The sequence below is a fragment of the Aptenodytes patagonicus genome, chromosome 10 (assembly GCF_965638725.1).
Source record: "Aptenodytes patagonicus chromosome 10, bAptPat1.pri.cur, whole genome shotgun sequence".
NCBI lineage: Eukaryota > Metazoa > Chordata > Aves > Sphenisciformes > Spheniscidae > Aptenodytes > Aptenodytes patagonicus.
Genome location: NC_134958.1, coordinates 14,096,930 through 14,112,490, shown reverse-complemented (window position 1 = coordinate 14,112,490; position 15,561 = coordinate 14,096,930). Strand labels below are relative to the sequence as shown.

The window sequence follows — 15,561 nt, the reverse complement described above, 5'->3', positions numbered from 1 at the left end:
CAAAGGATGGTGCCAACACACATGCTACATGTCCCACACCAAGAAGATGACAGCTTAGGATTCTCTGCAGTTACTTCCTGAGGGCGCTCTGGATTTTTAACACCTCCCTTATTTTTTGTCAGTATTTCTATCTGGGAGTGAATCAGCTCTTTTTCATACACTGCAGCTTCCTTCTCTCAAACTCCAACCTAGCGCCAAAGGTGCCCAAAATTTCCTTCAACGGGGCTGTGCCTTGGCACAATTTTCAACCAGCCCTGGAGCCCTAACTTGAGGAAAAACAGCCAGCACTGTAGAAATTCAGTTCCTGCCCAAATTCTACCCATTTAGAGGAGGTATGATGGAATTTTGCCCATAAAAATCTTTTACCTTGTGTCTCACAACCAGGTTTTAAAAGTAATCAACGTGTTTGAGATGTTTGACTCAGAAGGCGCAAGACCCACTGACACTTCAGATTTGCACATTTCTTCTGTTTTTCAGCATAGGCAGCAAAAATATCCCTGCATCTCTTCATCGAGGAGAATTCCTCTCTAAAGTACTGGTAAAATTCCAGAAACCGTTGTAGTCCTGTTCAACGCTGATGCAAAGATCAGTGCTGGGCAAAGGTCCCCTTGCTCCCCGCTGTCCCCAGATGGGCAGGACCAGGCTGGTTCGTTACAACAGGTCAGCAGAGAATAAACAATGAGCATCCCTGCAACAGCTTGGACACAGTCAGGAGACTCAATCTGGCCAAGTTATGTTTCTGACTGCTCCTGGCTTGCGGAAAGAACAGCTGCAGAGCCTGGAAATAAACCCAGGAGATTGCCTGAAGGCTGAGCACGAAGCAGTCAAGCAGGTGCGTTACCCCTGTTTCTCCCGCAAGGCAAGAGGCAGCTCAGGCAAACAGCTTGCACTGGGGGCTAGACAAGGGCATCGCTCCAACAGCGAAGAAATCCCCACGCGTACCTTCAGGAGAGGGATCGAGATCTTGACGCAGTCAGACATTCAGCCAACTCCACAAGGATTGCGGTAGGTAGAGGCTGAGAGCACAGAAAGCAAGCAAGGGAAGGCACAAGTGACACTTAATGCAGCCCCGAGGGATGGAGAGCGGCTATTTTCTGTTCAGAGGAGCCCAAAGCCACGTTGGAAGCAGCAGCCCAATGTGCTGGCTTCCTCAGGAGGCACCTCAGCAGAAAATCAGTTGACTTGCAGGTTGAACGCAAAATTCACATACACACAGTTGCACATTTATCAAGAGCTTTTATGAATACATGCATAAAATGAAAGATTTCTAACCATCAGCAGAGACAAGTTTTTGCTCTCCAGTCTGAGCCATCTGCTGTGTTTTAAGCTTTGATCCACTCAGCTTCACTTCTCCAAACTCAGCTTCAGTGCTGAAACAAAGCTTTGGATTCCTTTTGTTATATTTCTGAAATTATAGTGATTCCAGCACGGTTTGGTAAGTCATTAATACATGTACTGGGCGATTAGAAGCCTTTGCTTGCAACCTGCAATTTCAGCACAACCACAGCAGTGTTATCAGATAACATGTTAATAACCTGCTGTGTCTAAATACGGTGTTACAGCGATAGGAACGTGCTGGTTTCAAAACGACAAAACAAATAGCCAAGCACGCAGATTTTACACAACCAATTCCAACTCATGACTGAAGATGAAATCTTGTTTCTAGATAGAGGCTAACACTGTGGAAATGCAATACCCTAAAATACAATTAAAACAGCAAGGACTTGCTATGCTTATTTTTAAATTAATTTTTTTTACTATTTAATTTTTTTTTTAATTTAAAAAAAAGAAAAAAGGACTACTTGTAACTGCCCACAGCTTGCCTTAGGAGGTACAGCCTTTCCAGTAGCAGGGTAAGGTTGGACAACAGCATAACTCCAGCTTTTGCACAAAGTTTTAAGATGCTCCCTGGAGGGAGCCTCACATAAAAGAACAAGACTTTTCCATCTTTGATAATGAAAGTTTTGACTGTAGGCAAAGCTAACCAGAGAGGGGACAGGCTAACGAAAGCTATAGAGGAGACAAGTACTCAGCCCAGGAAGGACTTGCAATAGGAGAAGCAAGAGGATCTCGTCCTAAGCCTGTCAGGATACATCCCAAAGAGGTGGTCTAAAACCACTTTAACTCATTTTGTTCATATAACTCTCATGAATCCACAAAAATAGCATTTTATCTTTATGCACAGATAGGAGGATTTTATCTCGTTTCTATTAAACAGAACAGTAAGACCTCATATTTTACTTTGGTGATCTATAAAACAGAATTTGTTGTTTCTAAAGCCCAAGATTATTAAAAGAAAAAAATCTCTACTCTGCTTCCAGCTGTTGCACATCTCTGACACTGAGCCACATCTACAGGCACAGGCAGGACGCACAATCCCCTCTCCGAGATGTGTTCTAACATTTTCCCATCTGAGTCAAGAATCTGACAGGTTCAAGTTACACAGTTCAGACCAGGCATCTGACGTGGCCATAAACCCCGGGATCTGAATTTCTGCTCTCATACAATGCCCGTTATCAACACGGCTCCTCTAAATGTGTTGTGTCCATCCATTGAGACAGACGTCTTTTCCATAACCCAGCGTTTCTGTCACCTCCCAGATGTACGGGACGGTGGTACGGACAGTCAGAAGAGCAACGTGGAAGCTGCAACCTGATGTCTCAGCTAAGATGCCAAAGGCCAGCAAAGACTCACGGGTTTAAGGTTATCATCAGCCTGCTAGAAGAGGGGAGAGAAGAAAAGGTGCAGGCACAGCAGCCTGCTTTCAGTGCACTGAACACACTGAGTTTCACACTGACATTTGTCATTTATTAAGAGCACTTTTCAATTTAAATGAGGTGGTTAAAGTGATAGCACCCAATTAACTGCTCAGTAGGAGGACGGCATTAATATTCATGAAACATTCAAAGCAGACATGGGATTCTTAATTGTCTGAACCCACATGCAACAAAGCTGCACTAATACCCCCCCAAAAAAAATTTTTTTTTTTTTAAAAATCAATATTCATTTCAGTAGCTGATTTGGGTTCCATTCTGATTTTTGCCCATTTAAACACCAGTGTTCAGCTTTACCCAACTGTATTCCTGGTGAGAGGGGAATTCTTGGTCCCATAGAAAGAGGAACCAGCCTGACTCCAGCCCACGGGGTTAAACCCAACTAACCCAGGCGCTGGCTGTTGCAGGAGGTCCCTCAATTTGAGCCACCCAGGCAGTAAAACCGTCCCTCCCAAATGCTGCCATTCCAGTGTTCAATCCCAACACGGCTGGTTCTTCTGACTGCAATGTAGTACAAAATAGTTATTTAGAGTAAAGAAAAAAAACAAAACAAAACCAAAACAATGTGCCCATTTAAGAGTGATCTCCTTGTCCTACAAGGTGGGGGCTCTGTTGGGTTACCAAAAATAGGGTCAGACTACATTATTTTGTAGACAGTTCCAGGCTAACCACAGAGGACCTGCCTGCCCGCCGGTCACCGAAGTTGAGCAGGAGCTCCTGCAGCTCCCCAAGCAGGGCAAACCTCCGCTGCACAGCAGCAGCATTGTGAGCTTCGCTCTTGCAGCTGCGCTGGTTTTATCGGCGTCTCATTCTCCACCCTCGTCAGACTCATGAGCCTCCCCCACGCAGTCCCAGCCAGCAGGAGCGAGGTGCCAGGGGCTCTGTGCAGACCGCTGCTCCCCATCTAGACAAACATTACGCTTGCAGTGCAGAACGGTGGAGTAAGAGTTTTTTAAAGCATGTCCCAAGAGAAATGATTGCAAATAGCAGGAGACTGAATTGTACTTGGATACCAAGGGGGGGGAGTTGCGATGCACAGAAGTGACATCAAACATCACGCAGGACCTGCTGCGCTCAATAGAGCAAACTTCATCCCTGGAAGGAGAGGAGCGAGTGCCAGCAGAGGGCACTCGGATGCCAGGAGAGAACAAACCCACCGGGCGCAGGGCGTGGGGATGGCTCAGCCAACAGTCCCATGGGCCGGGAGAGACAGTCCTCAAGCAGTCGCAATTGCAACACGTTCGATCCAAGGCCTAATTTCGGGCTCTCTTCCAGCCACAGCAAAACGCCTCTGCTGCCAACTCCCGTTTCAAAGGGTCTCTGCACTCCCATGCACTGGACACGGGTGGGTTTGCTTTGACAGCAAAGACTGGAGGATAAGAAACCCCACTCCAGTCCCCGAGAAGTCCTTCCACTTTGGGAAACTAAAGGGAAATGTGCACTACTGCAGTCACACCAGCTGTTAAAATAAGGAGAAAGCAATGTCACAAGTCAAGCCAAGCATCTTGTTAGATATTTTTTACGCTGCAACATTTTGCAAAGAAAGCTTAAATCTTCTTGGAGAAGTGGCCAACTTTATAGCAGCAAAATTTGAAACTCGCTGTCAAGCAGGCAAGGAACTTGTTAACAATCCCGTGAGTATTAAAATGCAGCGCATCACAAGTCATATCTCGGCAAGATAACCTCCATTTGCTCAAATGGAAACTGAATGTAAGGACTGAAACCAGTAGGACCAGTTTCAATTGTAGTTACTTGGGGGAAAAAAAAGTTTTACTGGTCAACGGTCCTGGAGCAAGAAGCATTTTACCACAGAGTATTACAGATGATCATTTTAAAGTAGTTGTCACAGCAAGGATTAAGCTTACAGTTACAGCATACATCTCCAAGCAAATGCAATGAGCTGTGCACCTTGGATTGTGCACAGTATAAAATATGTGGGATGAGAACTGCACGCTATATAACCCATGTCAGGGAAAATGCAAATGTTTACATGCATTATAAAAAGAGGGACAATTGATAGTTGTATTTTTTTCATTTACACAGGTTTAAAAACTTATATGTAAGACAGGTTTTTAGGATCACACAGGTGGATTTAAGGCAAAATCAGAATGCGTGATTGACAAGAGTCTGGAAAACCAAAAATCCTGTGTGCTGCTCCACCATCACAAGAACATGCACCTCGCAAGCACTATACCCCTAGCAAACGCTGAGAGAGTAAACCTGACTGTTCCAGGGCTTGAACACCTAGGTTTTCCAGGCACTGAATAGATCAACTTTAGACCTCCTGATACTGTTCCCTTTTTATAAACACACGTGTCAGGAGGTGAAGCAATTTACTAAGCATCAGAGAAACACAGCATCACCTTAAGTCTTCTGAACATGAAAAATGGCCAACAAAATGTGGCAGTTCTGGGAATGATCTGTAAGCTTTCATTTTCCCAAGCCACCAATACCATAAAATGTAAAAATAAAAAAATAAAATGTATTTAGGTAAGCGACTTGAGAATTTTATCTTTAAAAAGGTGAGAACCTGATAAATCTCACTCCTGCAAGAAAGCCAATTTTTGCAAATAGCTAAAAAAGTGTTACAATTATGCATTACTATACAGCCTGCAGTGTTGTGGCAGCCCATTTGCATATCTATTACTCTATAAAATTTTACAGTCCACAAATACTAAGAATACTTTACTGTTACTGAACGCCAATGCCAAGACTTGTCTTTCCAAGAAGACTCAGAACTGTGCAAAATCCTTTGTCTAAAGCATAACATTCACTGCTGGTGTTTACTGTAATTCTCAGCTCTGTGACCCACTCAGCTTAAAGTTTAAGAACAAATTCACCTTCTGTGTATGTAATACTTCTGTAAGATACAAGGCACCAAATGTTTACTTCTAGATGCAGTTCAAAGATCAAATACGAGTTTAAGGACTAAGTGTGTATTGTGACTGACTTTCTCTACGTTATACCAACAGGGATACATAACCTCCTGTCCAGAGCAGTAATAAACTCCGCACTCAGTGATAAAAAAGCCCTCTATTGAAACATCTAGTGGAAATAAGACCCGTGACTATTGAGGAAAGCATCTGGCAGACATTAAATCCAAAAGCACACCTTTTCTCACATCTGTCCATTCTCACGTCTCAGCAAGGCACTGATCTGACTCCTACCAACACGCATTCAAGGTTTTGGATGCTGCATGTCAAAAATGTGTTTGTGCACATGCACAGCTTGTTTTGAGATAAGGCAATTTCCCTACCCAAACATACGCCTTTCAGTAACTACAGAGGGTTAAACACTACGGCATGAGTGTACCTCCCCTCTTTTTTTTCCAGTGTGATGTTATTTTGTATATTATGCAAAGGAGTCCAAGTGTTGTGTTAAGTTTTCCATAATTCTTCACTTTTTGTGATAACATAATAGAAACAGTTCTTTTAAAAGTCTAATCCCCGGCAGGCTTGATATGAACATTCTCGGAGAGTGCTGTTCATCCTTAAAAACAGGCATTAAACAGCTAAAACATTTGATGTTTGGAAACAAAGTTACCCATCTGCCAAGGGTTTTGGAAGCATTACATACCACGAAAGATTTTCTGTTCTAAAACCATTTCACGTTAAAGAAAAATCTCCAGACATGCAAAGCTTAAAGCTTAAAAATAATCCTTTCCACTTACTTCTAGCTCTCCCTTGCAAAAGCGTTTGTTTACTGTGAAGCACCAGTTTTCTGCTGCAAACAGCCACCCATCACATAAGATTGAGTATTTAGATCTACCTTACCTTTACAAAATAACGGCATTTATAAATTAATCATAGTACTTAAAATAACCGACCTACTTTGCTTGGCCACCTAGGATTCACTGTGCGCAAGCATCCAAGCCACGAATTACCACCGTGCCAATGGAAGTGTGAAGGTACTGCACGTCAAGCTGAGATTTCATGGCAAGTTGCGGCACAACCTGTGCTGTGTGCATGCTTAGCTGCCTTAAAAACGCTGCTGCACGGGCTTGCCAAGCCTCCCAGCATGAAGGTCCAGTTACCTCCATCAAGTTTCCTCAACAGAAGTGCTACAGTCCGGCTGACCCTGGCATCGGTGGCATGCTCTTACGCACCGGAGGTACTCGAAGCTTCAGCTACAGAGCAGGGATTTTCAGAAAGCTCGTCGTCTGCTGAGGGAAGCACTGAAAATAGCTTAAAAGAAGATAAACACCACATCTCTTGGTCGCAATGCACCCATGAAGCGAGGGACAGGCTTCCGAGCGGCTGGAAGACAAGCCCAAGAGCAGGTCGCAGGGAGCACCCTCGCCAGGGGGCAAAGGCAGTGTGCTCGTGGTGAGAAATAGCCTGCTGCTTGTGAGGCCACAGGCATCAAGCAGCATTTTTGCAAGCTAAAGGGCAGCGGTACATCTGTCGAGTGCTGGGTGTCCTGGTCTGTTTGGGCCACAGAGGTGACCAAATTCTTACCCTTTTCTAATCCTAAAACCCTGCTGGCTTTAAGTTACCACTAACATATGGCTAAGCAGGATGAAGCTGCTCCTCCCACCTACCCAAAAGCAAGTAGCTTTTCTGACAGTTTAACTTCCTGGGAAATTCAGGTTTTTCTGGAAGAATACTCGGTGCACAAAAAATATAGCAAAACCCACTAAGACGTGGAAGAAGGTGGCTGTCATTGTACAAAGCATGCAGATCTCCGACACCTTGGTTCTGGGGCTGGCAATCTAATTGAGATTTTATCTAAATTCACCTTCTGTATTGCAGCTCCAGTGCAAATTCATCATGTGGGCAAGGAAAAAACTACTCAAAACCAGTTATAACATGAAATAGAGGTGCTCAACTCTATTTAAGAATAGATTAGGAAAATCACAACAGCTCCAATTATACTCAGCATCTTCCCTGTTCTTCCACAGAGTCTCATCCTTCATTTTCTTCATTTGTAGAGCAACCATAGTGCTGTTCATGTTGTTCATTTCATTTTTATTATCAACCAGTAGAAAACCTCACAAGCCTGGGGAACGTTATTTCCAGCAGTTTCTGTGGCTGTGTTTCCGTGGTTAGGACAGCTGCTCACAGCCAGCGGCACCAAAGCAAACCCCGGGCACGCACCCACGGAGACGGCAGCCCCCGGGCGTGCACAGGCAGCCCTGCCTGCACATGTATTTTCCCTTTGAGTACAACCAGAGGGTCCCAGAGCAGCCAGTGGATCCCGCTTGCAACCATGCATCACCAAAACGCTTGCCTTCTTTGGAGTATGAAGTATGTGACCTATTTTGGTTTCTCAGCTACATGGAGAAACAGTATACATAAAAAAAAAAAAAACAACCACATTGAGAAAATTACTTCTCCCTTACTGCAGCAGAAGATGCTCTGATCTCATTTGTTGACATTTATCATTAGGAAGAGAGACATCTGAAAGCCCTACAAGGAGAGGAAAGCTTCTTAGGGTTTTTAAGAAAGCCTACATTAAACAGCAGGGATGGCAAGAGACGATTAGTCCTTCAGCTTGAGATACACAGTACAGTTAGGACAATTTTTTTTTTTTTTTTTTTAAAAAGAACTTAACAAAATCAGCTAAGACAACACAACCAGCAGCCTTCTGTATTCAACTTCGTATTCAGGTACCTTTTTAACAGGAGAGCTTGATGAATAAATACATCTTGAAGTCATAGCCCAACTTCCCAAAAATCAAAGTCAACATTTTTAACAATATATGCTAAAGAAAAAAAAGCAGAAGCATAAACCAAACTGGCACAAACAGGAAAAAAAAAAAAAAAAAAAAGGTATTTTCAAAGGCCCCTCCACTTCAAACCACAAGCCAGAACCCTATTTGCAGAAGAGTACGTTGATTTGACAGAGGCTTCTGCAGAGTTATGACATCTTCTGTCTCTAAAGTCTTGAGACACTCAGCAACTAAACACATCCAGGTCAGCTCACTAACTACGCTTTGCTCGCTTATGACAACTGGTTGCAAACGCAAACCATGTTCTTCAATAGTAGCTCAATAAGCAATTTAACAATTAATCCTTATATTTGTTCAAATGCTGCTTAAAACAAATCATTAGAAAGAAAATTAAGCCTGCAGCCATCTACTATTTCTTATTCAGTCAAAACAGTATCTAGCCATCTCGTACAACATCAAACTACACATGGCAATCCAACAGCTTCTCACGGAAAATATGAATGCAAAAAAAAAAAAGTAAAATGAAATATTGTGTGAAGGTTACCTGACTGGATAACCTTCAGGTCCAAGACAAACAACTCCACTCTATCTAAAAAATGTGGCAAATACCACAAGCATTCAAAAATTAAATGGAGATACCAACCACCCGGGTTAGGAAGCCTGCAGATCTGAAAGCTTCAGGTGCTTCGTGGGCATGTATGTCACCATAAGCAACAAGAAACGCACTTGTAGGGCATGATTTTTAAAAATTATTTTCTTGCCACAGTTACCTTTGCAGCCTGGATGGCTCTGAACACCTGCAGCCAAGCTAACGTGCTGTTAACGAAGCAGGGTAGGAAGCGCAGTTGACATTCGCCCATTTCGACGGACCGATAGAAACTATTTTTTATTTCTTCAAGCATTGTTTGCAGGAATTAATTGGTATCTTTTGGTATTGTTGAGAAGATTTCTATGGGAAATTCAAATATTCATAAAATATAACAACTGGTAAAATAAGCTCATGCTGTTCATATTTAGATTTCCTTTTTTCTAGAAGAGAAAGAAAACAGCAAAAACACTTCTTCAGGAAAACCGGAAAACCACACCCAGGAAGAAACAGGGAAATAATTTAACTTTCAGCATGGAAACCAAAGTTTAAGAGAAAAAAGGCTGCCTTTTCACACGCCAGACACGGTTACTGAAGGTGAGGTCAACCTTTGGTATCTCCAAGATTGAGAAGTGCAAATAAAGATCCTGATTTTTCACCTCCGAGGGAAGCCCCACGGCCTCACTGGCTCTAGGAGCTCCTGATAAACCCCTTTTGTTTCAAAACTTTCTGGAATTTCCTGCATACCTTAATGCAATTAAAAAGAGGAAAAGAAATGCACCGACAGCCCCATTTCCTGTGCTAGACCAGCTCGGGGACACTCCCATCAAACTTGCCTGTTCAGAAGGCTTCTCACTGCAACACACAGCTTAAACTAAACTCACTGGCACCCTACAAGGGACACAGAAAAAGCTCTAATGCTCTGGAATAGACTTCGTTTTTCATGGCATTAAGCAGGACAGAAAACACTGAGCTTGAATGAAGCCACTTTAGAAGCTAAACCAGGCGTTAACCTTCCCAGTTACAAGAAGAACCACGTACAAGAAGATCAAGTGCTCTACCGCCAAGTCAAGCTCATTTTATGCTCACTCACTTCAGCGCTGTTCTTACCTTGCTTTTTCATGGGTCTATGCATTAGCCCTAAAACCCAGCAAATGCAGGTCACCATCACCACTGCCATTTGCAGAGCACGTGCTGAACCGTGGTACCTCCCCAGCGCCTTCTCCAGGGAACACCCCGGGCAGAAATGCTGGACAGGGAAACGCTTTGCTCAAGTGAGCTTCGTTAGGCAGACTTTGCTCCTTAATCCAAATCATCTATGCGTGTGTCTCAATCTGGATCCAAACTACATGCACGCTTGCTGAACTTTAAAAATCTTACCTGCTGTTTTACATATTCTGAAACTTAAAGTGCTGTGGAAAGCCCATTTGAAAAGACCCTTAATTAAATAGAAACCTTATTGTTCTCAACCTTGCCAAGGTCAGCAGGAGATACATTTTAAAGCTCAAGCTAAAATGGTTTTGGGGTTTGGTTGGGGTTTTTTTGAGTGGCTAACCTTACTGCTTAGCATTTACAGTTGCTTCAGAAAATTCTGTGTTAAGGTTTTTATTATAATGAAACAGGGAATATATCATTCCTGAAAGAGCTGAGATTCAATGCTCCAAAGTCTCTATCTATACAGTAGATATTGCACGGGCAGCAACATGGGTATTCCCTGAACATCTTAATTTCCGAAAGTGCAACTTTAGACAACAATAAATTCTAACTCCTGAAAACATGGCCAAACCAATTTATTTTGTGATCAACGAGCTACATGTAATCAAGAGTCTGTAAATCAGATTTTATAAAGTGACACCAGCCAACTGGTTCCCATACCAGGGGACACCAGCTGATCTTTAATAATACAAGCAATATAAATGAGGAAAAAAGAAAAGGTGGCATACTTGAGACAAGACACTAATTAAGAGTTCATCTTTGGAATTAGCAGTGAGCTTTCTTTAGAAGGATCTCATTACCATGCATTTTATCGGTCACCTCCAATGTTTCAAATTCAATATTAACATTTAAAACACAGAAGCTATGCACAGTTTTCAAGTAAACTTTGTTAAATATTAGCTAGATCATTACGAAGTCTTTCTACCCTGCCGCAGGTTCGCGCAGGCTCACCTGCAGCTCTGTCAGCAAGTACGGCACAAAGTTCAGCAGCAAGGAGGGATTAAAAAGCCAGCAGCCCACTCATCATGCACAGAGGACGTGCCACATTCCAGCGCTGTCAAGGCACCATGAAGGAGCAGGAAGCAAAAAGGATGCCAAGAGGAGACGAGGCGAAAAAACAGAAGGAAAAGCTGCAACTGTGGGGCACAGGGGGGAGTCAAGAAAATAGCGAGTGCTGATAGGAAAGCAAATTCACATTTCGTTCTAGAAATGCTAAATGAAAATCCAGTGCAACTACAGAAAAGTTGCACTAGGCCTACTTGCGTGAGCAAATAGTCCCCAAATACGAGCATTTACTCCCCAAACTTTATTTAGGAGCACCAGAATTTTAGCATTAGGGAAAAAAAGGAGTATCACAAAATGGCAATATTGTAAAAAGGGGAACATCTTCCGACATTTTAGGTCTGCAGCACAAGGCTAAACCGATGAGTCAACTTGCTTTGAAAACCAGCAGAAATTAGATCTTAAAGTTTTGACTGCAGCTCAGACATGAAAGCTAGTTCATTAAAAACATACCCAAGTACTAAAGCAACCAGTTTAAGAAACACCGCAAGTAGATGCCTTTTAATCTTACGGCTCAATTAAATGTTCAGAGAAAGACAGCTACTTTAAATGTAACCTCAGTGAAATCCAACTTATTATTTCCCTTTTCTTAACAAAGGAGTAGAGATCCTGAACAGAAAGAAAGAAGAAAATCACTGAAGAACATTAGGCAAAAAGACCATAAAATGGCAGTTTTGATTATCACTTGCTCATGTTACAACGGTACTGCAGGCGCCCATTGCCACTCCTGACAAATATTATTTTGGGGGGCTTTTTGGTTTTGGTTGGTTGGTTGGTTGGTTGTGGTTTGTTTTTTGGTGGTTTTTTTTTTTTTTTTTTTTTACACTTTACCTATTTCTCTGAAGCAGTGACCCAAGACCTCTTGTTTACTGCAACATGTGCACTAGCCATCGACTAGTGCACCTCTTGTTTTTCCTGCTGGAGTAGCACTATAGACTCAGCATTACAAATGGGAGCGCTATTGTTAAAGAATCAATTGGACAATGAAAGAGCTAAGGACACTTGTCTTACAGAAAATTACTGTCAAATGCTGCCAGACCCAGCTTTCCCTCTTTCTGGGCCACCAGCCAGATACTAATCATTTCAGGTCCCTACTAATTTTTAGCCGTGTAACACGCTGCGTGATACAAAAGGGGCAGCTTCATCCAGGCGGTGCTTTAGGATACTTTTATTGATTATTAAAAAAGAAGAAGCTGCTACTATCCCAAATGTAGACAGCGACATCATTACCTGCTGAAAAGTTAAAGGACTTCCCGAGGCACCACCTGAAGGGACACGTGCCAGCATCTCCTTACTAAAGCAAGTCTTCTCACCTTTTTAGAGCACAATGTCAAAAGCCATTCCACAAGCTGGGCAGACAAAATAATCGTGGAAGTTAGGCCTTATCTTGGTAAGAAGGGATCCGCTTTTTTAAAAAGGTACAAAGAGCACCTGGATAATCAAGATGCCTTTGACCTCAATTATATTTATTGATCACTGACTGTATCAGAAGAGTTAGCGGTTCACTGAAGTGAAAACAATGCCTTTAAATAAACAGAGTGCAATATTTCACCCAGATTTCACAACTATGCCAAAGAACATCTTAGTAGGGCAAGATGCCTCTACAGATATATTAAATATTGTTAAGACTTGTTACAACTGGCCAAGTTTAGAAGCACATAACGTCCTTAAAAACCTTTCTTGCTTGGCCACCTCTAACTAGGAGAACTATTAACTACTGGCAACCAGTAGTTGAGCCAAAAGGCTCAAGTTCCTAATGGTAAAAAAAAAAACAAACCACCACAACCCCAAAACCCCACACTTTTTGTGTCTGAGGTGCTGCATTCCCCTGAAGCCAACAAGTGTCATGTGGAAGAACTGGACGATCATGTTCCTGTAGGTACACTGATCCTCTTCAACTATCTGGGAAGCTGTGAGGTATTTGCCTTTGCAACATTAAAATTTTGCTTTAAGGTATAATATATTAGCTAAAACTTTGCATCATAATAGTACTATCATGCATCCTTTTTGCAATTCTCAAAACGGGCAGAAGCAGAACAGCCCACGGACGCTCAAACCTATCTGCAACTACAACATAAGCACATCTTATTTGTGTTCTCATGACTTTGCCTTACAATAAAGTGCCCAAAACCTCTTTCATTACAAGAGATCTTCCACAATCTCATGTGCACGGTCTGTAGCAGCTGATCTGTATGCTGTATTTTGAAAGAAGACACAGTATGTATGATCCTAGAACGTACTGTCCTCGTTATCCCAGTACTCACCTGCACTCATACCAGCCCTTACAAAAAAAACACGGCTATTATTTTAATTTTCCCATTCCCAGAGAGCATGTTGATGAGGTTTTCCCCTCTTCACACTGTTCAAGTGGGTATGAATTCCAGAAGGCAAAATGAAGAGAACATATAGGCCCCGTCCCTTTGCATTAAGTCCCATGAAGGAGGGTGACTGCTCCCGTACTAACATACCTCCAGCACAAAAATCACTTAGCTGCAGCTTTCCTAACAAAAATAATTTCATCTTGTTACACCCGCTACAGCACTCGCTTAGAGCACGTAGTGATCCTTCACATAAATAGGTTTACAGGTGGCTGTTACTTCGCTGATTCCAGAAACACTGGGAAACCTGCTGTTTGCCGGTATGGAAGCAGTTTCAGAGCTTGGTTTGAGAGGCTGATGCACCTTAAGCTCCCAGTGAAAAGCTAAAGAATAAGAAAGTATTCTGAGTTGAGTTTAGCTTTATGGACACCTGACTAAGCGTCCCAGCCTTACCGCGAGTGCCTTCATGTTGTTTTTGTTATACCTTGACGTCTCAGGTACAGACACAAATGCAGGCAAAACACCCTGGCAGAGCAAAAGAGCACCCACGCCTGAGCAGGGACAACCCAGCACCTGACCGGGCCACTTCGGCATTTTCCCTAGGTATATATTCAGACGAGCTGCCTGAGCGGCATCTCACTGAGTACCGGGAGCCGACCTCTGAAAATATTCACACCCCTCTCACCTAGCAGAAGCCAGGTTGCATGACACGATTAAACAAGATTCCTCATTATTCTCCAAGCCTATCCAGATATCATACACAAACCATGTCGCACCTCGCCAGGCAACACCCCCATTGCGCTGCTGAGGCGAAGGAGGCAGCTTCGCCTCCCCTCGAAGAAACGCTCCGGCCTCACCAGGACGGGGAGGCCTCAGTTAGCACAGTTACTCCTTCTGGAGTTTGGTTCACCTTGAATTGGAGGTTTTCCAGGCGGGACTCACAGCGCTGGAATCCCACCGGGTGGAAAACAGAAGGCTCTTCTGCATACTCCTGCAAACCACAGCCCACATTCCTGCGTTCTCCTGACCAGGCTCCGAGAGAAATCCCAAACCTCCCAACTTGGGCTGAGCACGCCCGGGCACCGACGGCGCGGGGTGAGGCCGGCTGGCCCCGGCTCCCTCCCCAGCCCACCCGAGCAGCTCCGGGCCGCGGGATGACACAACCCGCCGTTCAGAGAGCCCCGAGGCTGCCGTTACCGGCGACCCGCTGAGGGAAGAGGGGGCCGCGGGGGGCCCGCCTGGGGCTGAGGCGGGGGCGCGGGGCCGTGGCTCCTCCGGAGGGGCTGAGAGAGGCCTCCCGGGAGAAGCGGAGGGATGCCGGGCCCCCGGCGGGGCGGAGGAGGCGCGGCCGGGGGCACCGAGCGGCTGGAGGCCGGGGCGGCTCCTACCTGCGGGGGCGCGGGCCTCACTGGCGGCGGAACCCCAGCGCCAGGTAGGCGGGGGCGCACGGAGGGGCCGCGCCGCGCCCCGCCTTCCCGCCGCGCCACCAATGGGAGCGCGGGAGGCGGGGCGCGCCGAAGGCCCTGGCCAATGGGAGCGCGCGGCGCGGGGCGCGCGGCGCGCCGCGACAGCGGCGCCGGCGGGGCGGGGAGCGGCGGGCGGGAGGGGCCGGTGCAGCGGGGACACCGGCCCCGCGGCGGGGCCGCTCCCGCCCCTCCCATCCACCCGGCGGGCGGCCCCTACGCTGCCCCCACTCCGTTCCCCCTCAGCCACGGCCTCGCCCCACCTCGCTCCGGCCACCGGCGCGCCCCTACCTGCGCGGTGCCGCCGACATGGGGGGCGGGCGGGGCGGGGCTTCCCGGGGAGGCGGCAGCGCTCAGCGGCCGCGGCAGAACCCCAGGGCCGGGGGCGGGGGCGCGCGGGGGGGCGGAGGGGGGGGAGCGGGCGGCCCGGCCCCGCCCCTACTTCCCGCGAGAACGGCGGGTGTGGGCGGGGC

The 15,561-nt window shown here is 45.3% G+C and overlaps 1 protein-coding gene across 2 annotated transcripts in view; it reads right to left on the bottom strand.

Moving 5' to 3' along the window:
* The window catches only part of GLCE (glucuronic acid epimerase), a 56,057-nt gene extending 41,006 nt beyond the window's left edge, over positions 1 to 15,051 (bottom strand). Inside the window, exon 1 of one of the 2 annotated variants that reach the window (XM_076348122.1) lies at positions 15,014 to 15,051. The gene's annotated coding sequence lies outside the window, so the exon portion shown is untranslated. Of the gene's footprint in view, positions 1 to 9,214; positions 9,256 to 15,013 lie in introns of those variants that run through there. The other variant, XM_076348123.1, reaches the window with a different exon arrangement.
* Between the last annotated feature and the right edge of the window lie 510 nt (positions 15,052 to 15,561).